Source organism: Lissotriton helveticus, chromosome 4_1 (genome assembly GCF_964261635.1).
Source record: "Lissotriton helveticus chromosome 4_1, aLisHel1.1, whole genome shotgun sequence".
Taxonomy (NCBI): Eukaryota; Metazoa; Chordata; class Amphibia; order Caudata; family Salamandridae; genus Lissotriton; species Lissotriton helveticus.
Genome location: NC_136063.1, coordinates 543,811,958 through 543,827,542, shown reverse-complemented (window position 1 = coordinate 543,827,542; position 15,585 = coordinate 543,811,958). Strand labels below are relative to the sequence as shown.

General features: G+C 49.2%; 1 long non-coding RNA gene across 1 annotated transcript in view; it reads left to right on the top strand.

Annotated features, from left to right (window-relative positions):
• Window positions 1-15,585, top strand: part of LOC144827231 (uncharacterized) — a 153,806-nt gene that overhangs the window by 33,823 nt on the left and 104,398 nt on the right. Inside the window, exon 2 of the long non-coding RNA XR_013610091.1 lies at window positions 4,863-4,945. This is a non-coding gene — a long non-coding RNA (uncharacterized LOC144827231). The remainder of the gene's footprint in view (window positions 1-4,862; window positions 4,946-15,585) is intronic.

The following is a 15,585-nucleotide window of genomic DNA, read 5'->3' as shown; positions in this document are numbered from 1 at the left end:
TTTCTACTCTTTTAACCCGCAATCCACTGCTGATGATGTCATTGACTATGTCATGAATGATGTAATAAGTGGACATGACTTACTTCATTGGTAGGCCTTCACATGTATTAATGCATACACTGCTGCACTTCTGCGTACTGTTTCATATGCTGAACTACATCTGCACTATGAGATACCTAAGCAAAGGCAACACAGGTGATGTGATTTTGAAATGAGCAAAAGAAACTCCACGTTTTTCAATTACATTACTTGTGTTTTCTAAGTTTACGGATGACATTGTGCAGATGAACTTTAGGTCTGTCTATGGACACAGAAGAGGTCTGGCCGTTGTTCAAGAGTGAAGTGGACATGTTTTACTTCAATGGTAGGCCTTCACATGTATTATCTCCTCTGTATTCTTCAACAAGCATAAATTTGATATGCAACCCTAAGTAGGCCTCATCTTAAACAAAATTTTGGAGAGGACACACCTTATCGTCATCCTGAATCAATCATTTAATCTATCACATTTAACATCTATTAGTTCTACTGCTTCATTTCTTTAATCCTTACTTTCCTGCGTTTGCTACTTCTCTCATTCCTTTCTCTATTACTTAATTATTCTACTCCTTCCAGTATTTTTCTCAGTCCCTCTCTTCTCATACTTCTTCATTATTATTCACTCATTCTGTCTCTATTAATGTTACTGTTTCTGAATGATCTCAAAAAATTTTTAAAACAAGAACAGTAAGTATAAGGATAGGAAACAGACATTTATGTTACAAGAAAGACAGCTATAGGAAGTAAACAAAAGATACTGTTACTCGCAATCCACTGCTGATGATGTCACTGACCATGTCAAGAATGATATATTATGTGACATGATCAGAAGTGGATTGCGGGTAACAGTATGTTTTCTTTACTCCCTGTAGCTGTCTTTCTTTTAACATAACTGTCTGTTTCCTTCCCTTATACTTACTGTTCTTTTTTTAAAAAAATTTTTTTGGTTCGCTCCTGGTTCGCGTACCGGAGTGCGAACTGGAAGCGAACTAAAAGAAATAGAGATTGGCAGAGTTTCAAAAATTCTACCAATTTTTTTTATAATGGGGAGGTAGTTCTGAAAATAACTTTTTTTTGGTTTTTGTTGTTTTAAATTTTTTTAATTATTTTTCTGAACATTTTTTATATTTTTTTTGTTTTTTCTGAACATTTTGTAATTTTTTTGTTTTTTTGAGGGGGAGGGGGGAAACAAAAATGATTCATTGAGAAGGGCTCAACAGGAGCAACGAAAAAAAGAAGAATTTATTTTTTGGGGCGTTTCGGGCAAACATGATTTTTGATAGCTCTCATTATAAGAGTAATGCTACTTTCTCGGTAGCAAAGTGTTTGGCTGCACCACACGCACACTTGCTTTACTTCCCCCATGTCCATTTGAATGTTCGGGATCACCTCCCTCGCCTCTGGTCCCGATACTTCTTTGACAGCAGATGTTCTCACCATTGCCAGGGGATTTTGCTGTTCATCACGAAGCTGGGCAGCACTATAATTATTTGGGTGCCACCTACTCATATGCCTGTGCATCGTATAATTGCCGAAGCTGTATTTCTTGTCAGTGCCCCTTGACAGTCGATCGTTGCAAATACGGCAAAACACATATCTGGCATTGACTTTTTTTTGCCCTGCTGGAAATTTAAAAAATTGCCAGATGTAGTTTTCTTTTCTATTGTACCTCCTGGGCTCCTCTGGCAAAAACTCAGGCTCTTCCTCCTCTTCCTCCTCTTCTTGATCTTCCTCTTCTTCAAACATTGGTTGAGCAGGTGGTCCTTTCTTCCCTTGAGGAGGTGGGGGTGGTGGTGGGGGAACACTAGTTGAAGCAACAATGGAAGCCATTTCTCTATAAAGTAAAAGGGTCTTTCTCTCACCAAGATGAAAGTCAGAGTGAGGAAAGAAGGAGGGGTTTTCATCATTTGGGAAAAACAATACTTCTCAACCAATGAAAAGTGTTATTTTTAGGTCACCTGACCTAGCCTTACATCATTATGAAACCAAAATTGAAATGAACCAATGAAAAGTTTTATTAACAAGTCACATGACCTCTCACGCTCATGTTACGCGCTGCGGAACGCGCCCCGGTTAGCTTCCGGGTCGCTAAGCTTCGCGCCCCGGGACACTTCCGGGTGCGCTAACGCGGTACGTCACAAGACGCATTACGCGGCAACGCGATACGTCGCGCTTTCGCGACGCGCCCCGGTTAGCTTCCGGGTCGCTGAGCTTCGCGCCTCGGTCCGCGCCCCGGGGCACTTCCGGGTGCGCTAACGCAGTACGTCATAAGACGCATTACGCGGCAACGCGATACCGTCACTAAGTTGATTTTTTACCGGTTCGCGGACCGGGTCGCGGCATCAAATTGAGCTAACGGGAAGCTTCCCGGTTCGCGGACCGGGAGCCAAACAAAAAAAATATTAAAAAAAATTATTAATAAACATATTAAATATATTTTTGGATTTAAATAAGAATACATTTTATAGCTATAGATATTTGCTATTAAAAAACCATTGAAATTCACTGAAAAAACCATAGGTTATAAACCATATATAGTTAGGAATTAGCATTTAAAAAACCTTGAAAATTCACTGAAAAAACCATAGGTTATAGACCATATATAGTTAGGAATTAGCATTTAAAAAACCTTATTTTACTCACACAAAACCAATGAAATTCCATATATAGTTAGTTGTACTAACTATATATCACGCACCCGCAATCCACTGCTGATGATGTCACATATTACATCATTCATGACATGGTCAGTGACATCACTGATGACATCACTGATGACATCTCATATGACATCACTGATGACATCACTGATGACATCTCAAATGACATCACTGATGACATCATTGATGACATCATACAGTGACTGTATTTTTCTGTAAAGTTAAAATATGTCTTACATATTTAAGAATGAGTGGATGTATAAGTGTCTGGATGAAGGATTTAGTAGGTGCATGACTGACTGTATGAGTGAGTGGTTAAATGTGTCTCACTGAGTGCATGGGTTAGTGACTAAACTGTCTTAATTTGTGCATCATTATGTCTGTTGTTCTGTAAACTGCTGCATGTGTTGATCAGTAGCTATATGAGTAACTATATGGGTTATTGATTGGTTGCCCAAGCATTTGTATGGGAGACTGAGTGTGTGTGTGGGTGGCTGGGAGGTGTATGACTCTGTGCATAGATGTATGGGTTCAAAAGTGCATGTGGAAACAGCTGTATGGGCGGTTGACTGTGTGCATGACTGTATTGGTGAGTGAATGGATATCTCAGTGCTACATGTCAAAGTAAGTACATATGTAAAATACAGTACATGTGAGAGTTGACATATATAAATAACTGTGCATAAGAGCCAGTGAATGTGTGAGTGGCTGTATGGATCATTGTGCTCTTGTATCCAGGATTGTATAAGTGAGTAAATATGTTTTAGTATATGTTTGAATAAGTAAGATGTGTATAACTGTATAGTTGTGAAAATGGAGGTGTGATTGATTCTTTGCATGACTGACTAGGTGTGTAAGTAACTCCATGGATGAGTGACAGTCTGTGAGTGTCTGTTTACACTGAGTGTATCTAAGGTTATATTAGAGTCTGAAGAGGTTCATCGTATTATCACATGAGTGATGTCATCAGTGATGTGATCAGTAATGTCAAATGAGATGTCATCAGTGATGTCATCAGTGATGTCATTTGAGATGTCATCAGTGATGTCATCAGTGATGTCATTTGAGATGTCATCAGTGATGTCATCAGTGATGTCATTTGAGATGTCATCAGTGATGTCATCAGTGATGTCATTTGAGATGTCATCAGTGATGTCATCAGTGATGTCACTGACCATGTCATGAATGATGTAATATGTGACATCATCAGCAGTGGATTGCGGGTGCGTGATATATAGTTAGTACAACTAACTATATATGGAATTTCATTGGTTTTGTGTGAGTAAAATAAGGTTTTTTAAATGCTAATTCCTAACTATATATGGTCTATAACCTATGGTTTTTTCAGTGAATTTTCAAGGTTTTTTAAATGCTAATTCCTAACTATATATGGTTTATAACCTATGGTTTTTTCAGTGAATATATATATATATATATATATATATCCACCTGCTTGAATAAAGCCTCATCCAAGCCGAAACGCATAATGGCGACAAATGGAGTAAAGTAATTTGAGCACTTACTTTGGATCCGTGTCCGTCTTTTGGTGTGAATCATCCTGATACATATATTCATTTAAAAAACCATAGGTTTTATGAATGAGTGTTATAGTTAGCTGGACATTTCACTCGTACAAAACCATAGAAATTCCTCCATTATAGTTAGTTGTGCTAACTATAACTCGCGCACCCGCAATGCACTGCTGATGATGTCACATATTACATCATTCATGACATGGTCAGTGACATCACTGATGACATCACTATGGTTTTTTCAGTGAATTTCAAAGGTTTTTTAAATGCTAAGTCCCAACTATAACGTCTCTGAAACGTATGGTTTTTTCAGTGAATTTCAAAGGTTTTTTAAACGCTAATTTCTAACTATAACATCTCTGAAACATATGTTTTTTTCAGTGAATTTCAAAGGTTTTTTAAATGCTAATTTTTAAGTGCAATATTAGTTATACCTATTTTTTGTACTGAATTTCTACAGTTTTTTAACTGTTTATTTATAAATATTTTATTTATTAAACAACATTATATCTTTTTCTGAAAATTGCAAAAAAATGAAAATAAATTTAAAATGAAATATTTTTAATTCTTTTGTTTTTTTTGTATTTTCACATGTTTATATAATTTTCTTTTTTCAATTTTTTTTGGGTAGTTGCGCACCCAAAGCATACCTACCACAGCGGGTACGTGTATTCTAGCTGCCATTTTGAAAAAGTTGTGAAGGATCCGCATATGGTGAGCAAAGAGTGCATGTTTTTTTTTAGTTACGTCATATATGTACAATGTTACGTGGTGTGTGTGACCGGTATGTGACCGATCCGCGACTCCTGCTCCTGCTCATTCGTGACACATGCGTATTACGGTACGCGATGCTTGCACAGTGGCGGGCCCCATATGACGACATATATTTGCTGGGGTGTGCTGGGTGCGTGACTCCCGTGAAATTTTTTATGTTCTAAAATGATATGTACCTGTATTTAATGTACATATTAGGGCAAAAGAAATATTTAAGGTATTCATTAAAATAATATATTTCTACTTGTAATAAACTTATATTATTTTTAAATATATTTTCGCGAAGTCGCGCCGGGTGCGTGCTTCGTGAGCGCACGGTGCGCGGATCCCATGTGACCAAAAAAAAAAAAGATTTGATTGGTTCATAACATTTCCCACTGTAACTATTGAAGGACCCCACCCATTTTAAATATTCTGTTTGGAGCAGTTGATGAGACATCTCTTCTTCCAGAGCTGGTTTTGGATTTTTTTTGCCTTTTTAAAAAATTACATTGGAGAAATGGCCTCTGGTTCGCAAGCTCCTCATCATTCTTAAGATGAAGATATCTTGGAGAAAGATCCACCCAAGCAGAGGCCTGATTCAGTGGTATGGAAATTTTTCACCTTTCCTGCCGGAGAAAAAAAGGTAAACGAAAGAAAAGTCACATTTTTTTGTAAAAACGATTTTTATTGGTAGTCAAGTTCAAAAAGTACACTACAAGGAGAAGCAATCATGGCATTAGCCGATAGGTCAGGATAACATTACAGTTCCAACAAGACACCTTTTATATAGAACAATCCCTCAGCTGAGCTGTCCCACCCTTTATCCCACCCTCGTAGTCAGTGTGCCATACTCCTCTCTCTCAATCAGTTAAGTGTTAGCCTATTCACTTCCTTGACAGGAACCGTAGTAAAAGGTAAGTAACGCTTATCGATGGGGAACCAGAACTCTCAGATCTGCTATCATTATTTGTAAGTAGTGTGTGTGCCTCGTTGGGTGTGAGGTGTCCCTTAACGCATTGTCCCTATCCTGATGTTCCCCTCTCATCCTCGCTCAAGTCGTCCTCTGGCCGCTGGAGCGCCACAACTATGGCCTCCCACGCCCTAGCCACCTCTAATGCCCTGTCATTATCCAGGCTCCTGGCCTGTCGCAGCCGCAAGGCACTCTCCGCCTTCGCCCAGCGCTCCAAAGTGGTCTTCCAACGCAAGTAGCTGGGTCCTTGGCTAGATTTCCAGTGCATGGTGATCTCTCGTTTGGCTAATATCAAACCCAAGTCATAAAATTTACTGGTAACTCGAGTACGGGGGGTGTGAGGGAACCACAATAATAGGCAGGTGCCCATTTCAGGATCGATCTACTGGTCCGTGACAGCATTCAGGCAGGACATCACCGCCTCCCAGTAACCCGCCAGCGTACTGCAGGTCCAAAACATGTGAGCGAAGTCCGCGTCCGCTGTCTTACATCTTGGACAGAGCGATGATGCACCCTCGAAATATTGCGAGATTTTGATTGGTGTTAGGTATGCACGGTGTAGGGTGAAAAACTGGACCAATTGGAACCTGGCGTTCCTAGTGCCCTTCCATGCCCTGCCCGTCGCACTAGCTGCGGCCATGTCGACTCTGGAATTGGCCGCCCAATGTCCCCTTCCCACTTGGTTCGCAGCTCATCTAGGGGTCGCAGGGTAGCAGTCGACAACCGCCGGTAAAGGCATGTGACAGCCTTGTAAGTGCCAGCAGCCATGACCACGTATTGACAGCACTCCGAGGTCGGTGGTTCGGCTAGCCCATTCTTCCATTGACGGCGAATACCAGCCACTAACGAGGCGTGCAGCAGATATCCACCCCTCGGTAGATCATAAGAGTCCCGCAACTCTTGAAACGTGAGCAGCGATCCGTCCTTGTAGAGATCGCCGATCACCTGCAAGCCAAGCTCCTCCCAGATCGCCAGTGCTGACCAGTCGCCACCATGTGGAAAGGCCGTGCACATCCCTAGCGGGATTTCAGGGGCATAAGGGCGAGCGGCTCCGGAGCGCCTGTGGCACCGAAGCCAGCAACTGCGAATCGTGCGTTCCTCCAGTGTGAGCTGGGCGAGGTCCAATTTCTGGCCCAAGATTATAAAGGAGATGACGTGCCTCAGGAACAGTCTGCCCGCTACTCCCTCTGGGCCTCGGAATTCCAAAGCCACCGCCTGGGTGAGCCACTGCAGTTGCGCCGCCAAGTAGTACCACTCAAAATCCGGGGCCGCAAGTCCCCCGTCCGCCCTGGGGCGCATCATCGTGGCCAGCGCAACTCGTCGTCTACCCGACCCCCAAATGAACCCAGAGGTCAGGGAGCGGAGTCTGTTAAAAACCGACGCAGGGATCCAGATCGGCAGGGTGCGAAACAGATATAACAATCGGGGAAGTGCCACCATTTTAAACAATGCCACTCGTCCCGCGACTGAAAGCGGTAGTGTCCGCCAGAAACCCATGCAGCCCTGCAAACTCCGGATTGCTCTGTTGATGTTACCGTCCAAGAGGGCCAACGGCGAGTGGTAGATGTGCGTGCCCAGATAGGGGAGGCAACGGTATTCCCATCGTAATTCGCCCTCCGGTTGGGAGTCATCGGCCCCTGGCGTCAGCGGGAAGAGGCAAGACTTCCCCCAGTTGACTCTCAGCCCCGAGAGATGGCCAAAGTCCGACAGCAGTCGCTCGGCCCCACGCAGGGAATCGCTCGTGTCCACCAAAAACAGCAAACAGTCATCCGCATAGAGAGAGATGTAGTGGGTGTCGGCTCTTAGAGGAAGGCCTGCATATGCTCGACCCATACGGGCGTGCGCAGCCAGTGGCTCAATAGCGAGCGCAAATAACAGGGGGGACAGAGAACACCCCTGTCGGGTCCCCCGACCTACCACGTAAGGGGCTGAGATGGTGGCCCCTGTTTTGACACGGGCCGTGGCCGCGGCATAGAGCAAGGCAGTCCATTTCACGAAGCGCTCGCCCAATCCGAAGGCCTCCAGTACACGGAGCAAGTATGGCCATTCGACACTATCAAATGCCTTCTCGATGTCAATCGAGAGGACAGCAGTACCCGGGTGAGTAGCGGCCTCGCCCCCCATGATCCGGATCAACCGGCGCACGCATGTGGCGGTGGTGCGCTGGGGGATAAAGCCCGCCTGGTCACTGTGTACCAAGGTGCGCATGTGGGTCAGCAGCCGCATCGCAAGAACCTTGCTCAGGATCTTGTAGTCCGTTGTGAGCATGGAGAGTGGGCGGTACACCGAACGGCAGTTCGCGTCTCCCTCCCGCTTTAGTAAGGGTATCACCAAAGCTTCGCGAGTAGACGCCGGTAAGTACCCGGTGTCCCAGGCCTCCCAGTAAACCGCCTGCAATCGCGGAACCAGCACATCCGCATAGGCTGCATAAAATTCAATCGGCAGCCCATCCGTGCCAGGGGTCTTGCGGCGGACCATGTGCTTGATGGCCACTCTGATCTCTCCCTCGGAGATGTCCCCGCCCAGATGGGTCGCGTGTTCCGGGTCGAGCCATGGCAGCTGCGCCGCCAGCAGGAACTCCTCCAGCTCCACCGGGGGATCTGGCATCCTGCTCAAAATGCTTCAGCCAGACTCATACTAGACATCCCCCGCACAGACCACATTTCCGCTCACCTGAAAGACCTTCACTGGCTCCCCGTCAACAAGAGAATAACGTTCCGTCTCCTCACCCACGCACACAAAGCCCTTTACGAACTTGGACCTGATTGCCTCAACACGCGCCTTTCATTTTACACTCCCACCCGCCAGCTGCGTTCGTCCAACCAAGCCCTCGCCGCTGTACCGCGCATCCACAAAGCCACCATGGGAGGAAGATCCTTCTCCTACTTAGCGGCCAAGACCTGGAATTCCCTTCCCATCCACCTCCGCCTTACTCAAAGCCACCTAGCCTTCAGAAAACAACTTAAAACATGGATATTCGATAAATAAACCCCCCCTCCCTCTTCCTCAAGCGCCTTGAGACCCTATGGGTATGTAGTGCGCTATATAAATTCTGACTTGACTTGACTTGACTCCTGTAAAGGTGCGTTTAAATACATGAGGAACTGATCGTTGATGTCCGATTGCGTATAAACCATGCGCCCCTCTGGAGTGGCTAGCGCCACTATCGGGGAGCCACGGGTCCCAGGGTTGGCCAACCACGCCAGTAGTGAGCCCACTTTGTCACGCTCGGCGTGAGCCCGGACAAGAAACTCCTTATAGTCAAAGCAGCGCGGCTTTTCCATTGTTGTCGCCACTTCCTCTCGTTCAGCCGAAACCGCTCCGTGAGCCTCAGGAGTCGTGTGGCTGCGTCGTTCCTCTTCGCGCAAGCGGCCCTCGCTGCGCTCTACATCCTGCAGGAGGGTCTTACGGACTCCCGCGGTAGCCGAGATACAGACGCCCCGAATCACCGCCTTAAAGGCGTCCCACTCCAGCGCCCTACTGGAAGCCGTGCCCACATTAGTGTCGAAGTAACTTTCCACCCCAGTGCTTACCTCGGCCTTAAACGCCGGGTCTTCCAATGTCAGTGGGTTCAACCGCCACGTCGGAATAGCTTGGCGTCGCCTCATCCATTGGACCAGTACTAAGCAAGGGTTATGGTCGGATATCGTCCTGGCCAGGTATTCGCTGTGGCGGACCAGGCTCTGAGCGTCCGGCGAACACAGAATGCTGTCAAGGCGAACATGCAGATCGTGCGGGGGGGAGTAAAAGGAGAAGTCCCTTTCTGTGGGGAGTTGGGTCCGCCATGCATCGACCAGGCCCCAGCTACTTTGCCACTCTCTCCTACTCTTCGCTAGTCTGTGAGCTGTCGCCTGCGCCAGTGGTGGGTGAGATCTATCTAATTCCAGTCCAGTACAGAGTTAAAATCCCCCCCCAAGCAGGACCGTGCCGGCCAGGACAGTTGCCAGTTTCCCAGACAATCGCGCAAAAAAGGCAGGCTGGTCCACATTCGGGGCGTAAACGCTGCAAAGTGTCACATCTCTCCCATCTAGGCGGCCCTGTACAGCCACAAACCTCCCCTCAGGGTCGACCACTGTTACCAAAGGCTGGAAGGGAATCCCCGCCCGTACCCAAATCAAAGCCCCCCTTGCAAAGGCCGAGAAGGTTGTGTAAAACATTTGTCCCCGCCATCTGCGCTGCAGAGCCCGCCCCTCAGTTCGATCAATGTGGGTTTCCTGCAAGAAGGCAACCTGAACCCCCCTGCGAACAAGATAGGCATGCACTTTATGACGTTTCAGCATGGAATTCAGTCCCCTCACATTCCAGGTCACACACTTCAGTTCAGGGAGGGTCCCCATTCATGATAACGAATACAGTTCCAATGAAAGCAAATATCGTATGCACACTGACTACACCCCAAAACCATAACCCTGATACCTCCCAACAGTCCCATATCCCACCCCTCCCCAGAATAGGTCCCAAACAGTAGAAACCCATCCAAATGACTAACTCCCAAAAAGAACAGTCCCTGGTAACTATCAGAGTCCCACAATAGGTGTGAGATAGGAGGGGGTGGCCTGTCACCAGTTCCAATAGACCGCAAGCAGCACACTCCTCCCAGCCAGCTCTCCCCAACATGCCCTATGCGCCCGCATCTCCTCCCTAGTTATGGCAGGAACCACTGCAGAAGTTAGTCGCCCAACACCAGCCCCAGGCCCATCTGGGTGACACTGCCTCCACCCCAAACCCAGTCCAGGAACGCAGCAGCTTATACAATACCACACCAGGGAAGCATTAGCATCATTCGTCCAGCAAACCATCAGCAGTCCCAGGTGTGACATGGGGCGGCTCGGGGTCACCCGTCCCTGATTCCTCCGATGCCACCTCGTCAGTGCCCCCTCGAGAGCCCGACTCCACAGCCGATGCCGAACCCATTGTTTGGGAGATAGTAGAGACCGCCCGAAGGGCATCTCTGCGTTCCAGCTCAGTCTGCGAGATCGAAGGTGTCCGAGCGTTCGGCGGTCGTCTCTTGGGTCTCCTGCTCCGCCTAGGTCTCGGTGGTGCCCTCCGTCTTTCCCCGGTCGTCTGATGCGCATCCGCGCCGGTCCTGTACAACTCCAGCCAGTCCCACACGTCGGCGGGAGAATCGTAGAAGGAAGATTGGCCATCCACCATGATCCGCAAGCGGGCTGGGAACAGGAGAGAGTAGCGGATACCCTCCTCCCGAAGAGCCTTCTTGACCGCCAGAAAAGTCGACCGCTGCCTCTGAACTTCCAAGGAGTAGTCCGGATATATGGAGACTTGGGCGTTGTCCACCTTATAGGGCCCTAGTGCTCGCGCCTTTTGCAGAATGAGATCTCGATCCCTGTAGTGCAGCAAGCGCGCCACCACCGGGCGAGGAGGCCGACCCTCGGCCGGGGGTCGAGCCGGCACACGGTGGGCACGTTCCAGAGTGTAGAACGGTGACAGACCCTCCGGAACCACCACTTCTCGCAGCCAGGCCTCCAGATAGCCCAGCATGTCTGTCCCCTCAATCTTCTCCGGCAGGCCCACCACGCGAATGTTATTGCGGCGGTTGCGTCCTTCGGCATCCTCCGCCCTCTGCTCTAGTATTTGCACCCTTTGTTGTAGCTCCCCCATCTGGGTTTCCGCCGCTTTTGTCGCAGGCTCCAGTGCATCCATCCGGATCTCGGTCTGCTTGACCCGATCTGCCAACTTGTCGTGGTCCGCACATAATAGGCCCAGACTCGTGGAAACCTGCCCGATGCCATGGTGCAGGGCCTCCCTGGTGTCGGCGATGGCCTTCAGGATCTGCTCCAGCTGGCCTTGCGGCAGACCCGCCGCCGAACCAGCGTCCAGAGTGGAGCCCTGGCCGTCCGTCACCTCCCCAGCAGCATCCGGGGGAGGCTTTAGGCGTTTCCCCATGGAGGCAACCGGTTTCTCGTCTCCGCAATATCAGGAGTGGCGTCCGCCCCCAAGTCCAACTCTCAGGGCCGCGAGTCCTGGGGACACTCCCCGCGTCTCACACCCGCCGGCTCCACGGGCCCCCAAAGCCAGCAACTCCCTGTCAGCGCCGGGTCACCACTCTCCGCTTCACAGAACACCGACCACGAGGTGCTCCCCTGGGTGAGCCGCTCCTCTGAGTCCAGGAGCGATAGCGAATGCAGCCAGCACAATATGGCGTCAGGGGTAGCCTTCCAAGGCCCCAACCACGTGGGGGTCAGGGAGAAACACTCCCGGCAAGGGCAGGTCCCGGGAAGCGGGCCCCGCCACGTCCGTAGGGCCCCAGGCTGGGCTCCAGCCTCCCACAGCTGCCGCAGTCCGCAGGGTCCCAACAGATCGGGCCGTCTCGGGGGTCCGCAGCGCCGGCTCGCCAGGCCTTCCAGTGGCAGCAGGGCACCCTGGTGGCAAGCAGCCAAGGGCCAGTGCCGGTCTGTCCTTCCTTGGGCAGGCTGTGCAGGATCGGGCCCTCCCTCGACCTCGCGCTCCGTGACTGGCGCGCATTAGGCCCCAGGGCCGAAGGTTGCGTCCGGCCTTCTCACCTTCAGGTGCCTCCGCTGTGGTCCTGCCGAAGCTCCGCAGCAAGGCAGCTCAGGCCCCGCCGCTGCAGTGGGTCCGCAAGTCCGGAGCTCCGACCCTCTCGGCAGCCGGCGGCCGGCCGGTCACCACCGCGGGCCGGCCCCCTGATTACTCGAGGCCGGGGATGCGGCCGATCTTCTAGGCCGCAAAATGGCCGGCGCCGCCCACCAGGTCACTGGCACGGCGCGGGCTCCACACGGTCGCGGACCCGAATCCTCCACCTCCGATCAGGCCCCCAAGTGTGCGGGAGGAGACGCGGGTAAATTCAGGGCTTCAGGGTCGTCAGGATAGATATTACCAGGATTAATAGGGAAGGCCGCCTCGGAGCTCAGCGCTCACCCGTCCTTTTTCATCGGCTGCCAAGCCACGCCCCAAACGAAAGAAAAGTCACATGCTTGCTTTGTGACAGGGTCCTGCTGCGAGGCAGTGACAAGAAATACTCCCGTGGAACAGCGAGTATGTACAAACGTCTGCGGACCATTCGCCCGAAGAATCTGGCACGAGAAGAAATGAGGCAAGAGTAGTGTAGAAAGAGGGTAGAGAGGTGTAGAAAGAGGCAAGAGAGGTGCACAAAGAGGGAAGGGGTACAGAAATTGACAAAAGGGATGTAGAAAGAAGCAAGTGAGGTGCAGAAAGGCAAGAGAGGCACAGAAAGAAAACTGCAGAAAGAGGCAAGAGAGTTGCAGAAACACTCAAAAGGGGTACAGACGAGGGAATTGATAGGTAGACTGAGGTAGGAGAGGTACAGAAAGAGGGAAGAGGGGTGCAGAAATAGGCAAGATGGGTACAGAAAGAAGCAACAGAGGTGCAGAAAGAGGAAAGAGGGTATAGAAAGAGGCAAGAGAAGTGCAGAAAGAAGCAACAGAGGTGCAGAAAGATGCAAGAGAAGTGTAGAAAGAGGCAAGAGAGGTACAGAGACAGGCAGGAGAAGTGCAGAAAGAGGAAACGGGTGCAGAAAGAGGCAACAGAGGTGCAGAAAGTAGAAGAGATGAACAGAGAGAGGCAAAAGAAGAGCAGAAAAAGAAAGGTACAGACAAAAGCAACATGAATGCAGAAAGAGGCAGGAGAGGCGCAGAAAAAAGCAAAAGTGGTTTGCACACCATTAGCACCAATTTAATACCCACATTTAGCAATAGGTAACAGGTGACCATTCTAGGTTTGCAAAGGGCATTCCACCATGCTGTAACACTTGTCATTGCATATTTGGTAGCGTTTGAGCTAGAAACAAGTTTTTTTTGTTAAAATCTGTAGATTATACAGCAGATGATGGATTATGTGGCAAATGCGGAACATTTACAATTTTGCCAAAGTTGGTGCCGCCAAACAGTCATATAATTCCAGTGGCCCCGCTCATACCTCTGACTAGGTCCAGGAGAGCTTGTAAGTGGTTCCTTCTTTTATTTGTCTCATTGAGTTTATAGTTTAGCTTCTATGGAAATGAGGAAGACTAAATATGAGGTTACCACTCCAAAACACAGACTACCATACCACATAATTACTCTCCATAACACATAATCCCACTCTACATAATTTCTATACACTAAATACCACAAACCTTGTATCCGCATCAAAGTCAAAGTCTATCTACATAATTTAACTGCACATCATATCACATAATTCCACTACACACAAATTACATCCACTTCACTCCAAGAAATATTAGTAAAACACTTTTACATTTACAAAGCCTATAACTCTTTTAAATGTGAAACCTATTACATTGCAAATGCTTCTTTAACTAGTGGTTGAATTTGCAGCAAGGTGGAGAAAGGGGGCTGGGCCTCTGACTAGCGATCAGGAATTCCACTGCATAGGACGCACAGGAGGTACCAGGAGGGTTTCTTGGCCCCAAAGTCCCACAGGAGGAAAGAGTACTTCATCCCCCAACCCGTAGTGTGCCAGGAGGTGCATTTGCAGAGCGGTAGAGAAAGAGGGCGTGGCCTATAACAATGTCTTACCAATGCCACTGTGTGGGACTTACAGGAGGTGGGGGGTAGTTGGCCCCCAAGGACAACCTTGGGGGCCGACTACTCCTCCTATTACCTCCAGTAAGTCCCACACTTCAGCCTTGGTACTTTCTCAAAGCAGGCCATGCCCCCTTTTCCCACTAGTCTGAAAACGCATTCCCCAGTGCACTCTTGGATGGGGAGTGAAGTTCCCTTCTCTGCTGGGGGTCCTTAGGGGCCAACTAGCCTACCTGATACCTCTAGTAAGCCCTATATAGTGGGATTGCTGAGAGGTGGACACAGGCCATGCACCCTTTCTGCACCACTCTGCAATTGTGCCTCCTGGCATGCTCTTGGTTGGGGGATGAAGTCCCCTTGCCTCCTGAGTGTCCCTCGGGGCCAACTAGCCCTTCTGTTACTGCCAGTAAGCCCCACAGAGCTGGATTGCTGAGAGTGGTCTGAGGCCATGTCCCCTTTTTACACCACTCTGGAAACGCTCTGCCTGACGCACTGCTGCTTGAGGGATGAAGTCCACTTCAGTCCTGAGGTCCTCCGGACACAAGAGGACCTCATCGCCCCACCAGAAGTACGCCAAGAGTGCATTTGCAGAGTGGTGTAAAAAGGGGGAATGGCCTCAGACTATCTCAGCAATCCAGCTGTGTAGGACCTACTGGAGGTACCTGGTGGGCAAATTGGTCCCTAAGGACCCTTAACATTCTAGCGAACTTAATCTCCCAACCACACCATGAGGCGCATTTGCAGAGTGGTGCAGGGATGGGGCAGGGCCTCTGGCGAGATGCTGGCTTCTCTTCTATTTATTTTTTTAGTAGGGGGGCTTTGCGACCTCCCTTCTCTTAGTAATTTTTGGGCCCTTGGGACCCCATCTCCCGGGGCTAGGTCTCTTATATTTATTATTTATTTAACAAGAGGGGGCCATGTGGCCTCCCTTCCCTAGGCCACTTCTGGCCCCAGGGACCCCATCCCCAGGGCCTGGCCTTACAATAGGGACTGCAGCGGGAGCCCCAATACCCCGTGGTCCCTGTCGGCTCTCCACCTCCTGCGGGAGCTGGAATTGCTTTAGGACAAGGTGAGCTGCTAACATGCTGCTCCCCTAGTACACAGGC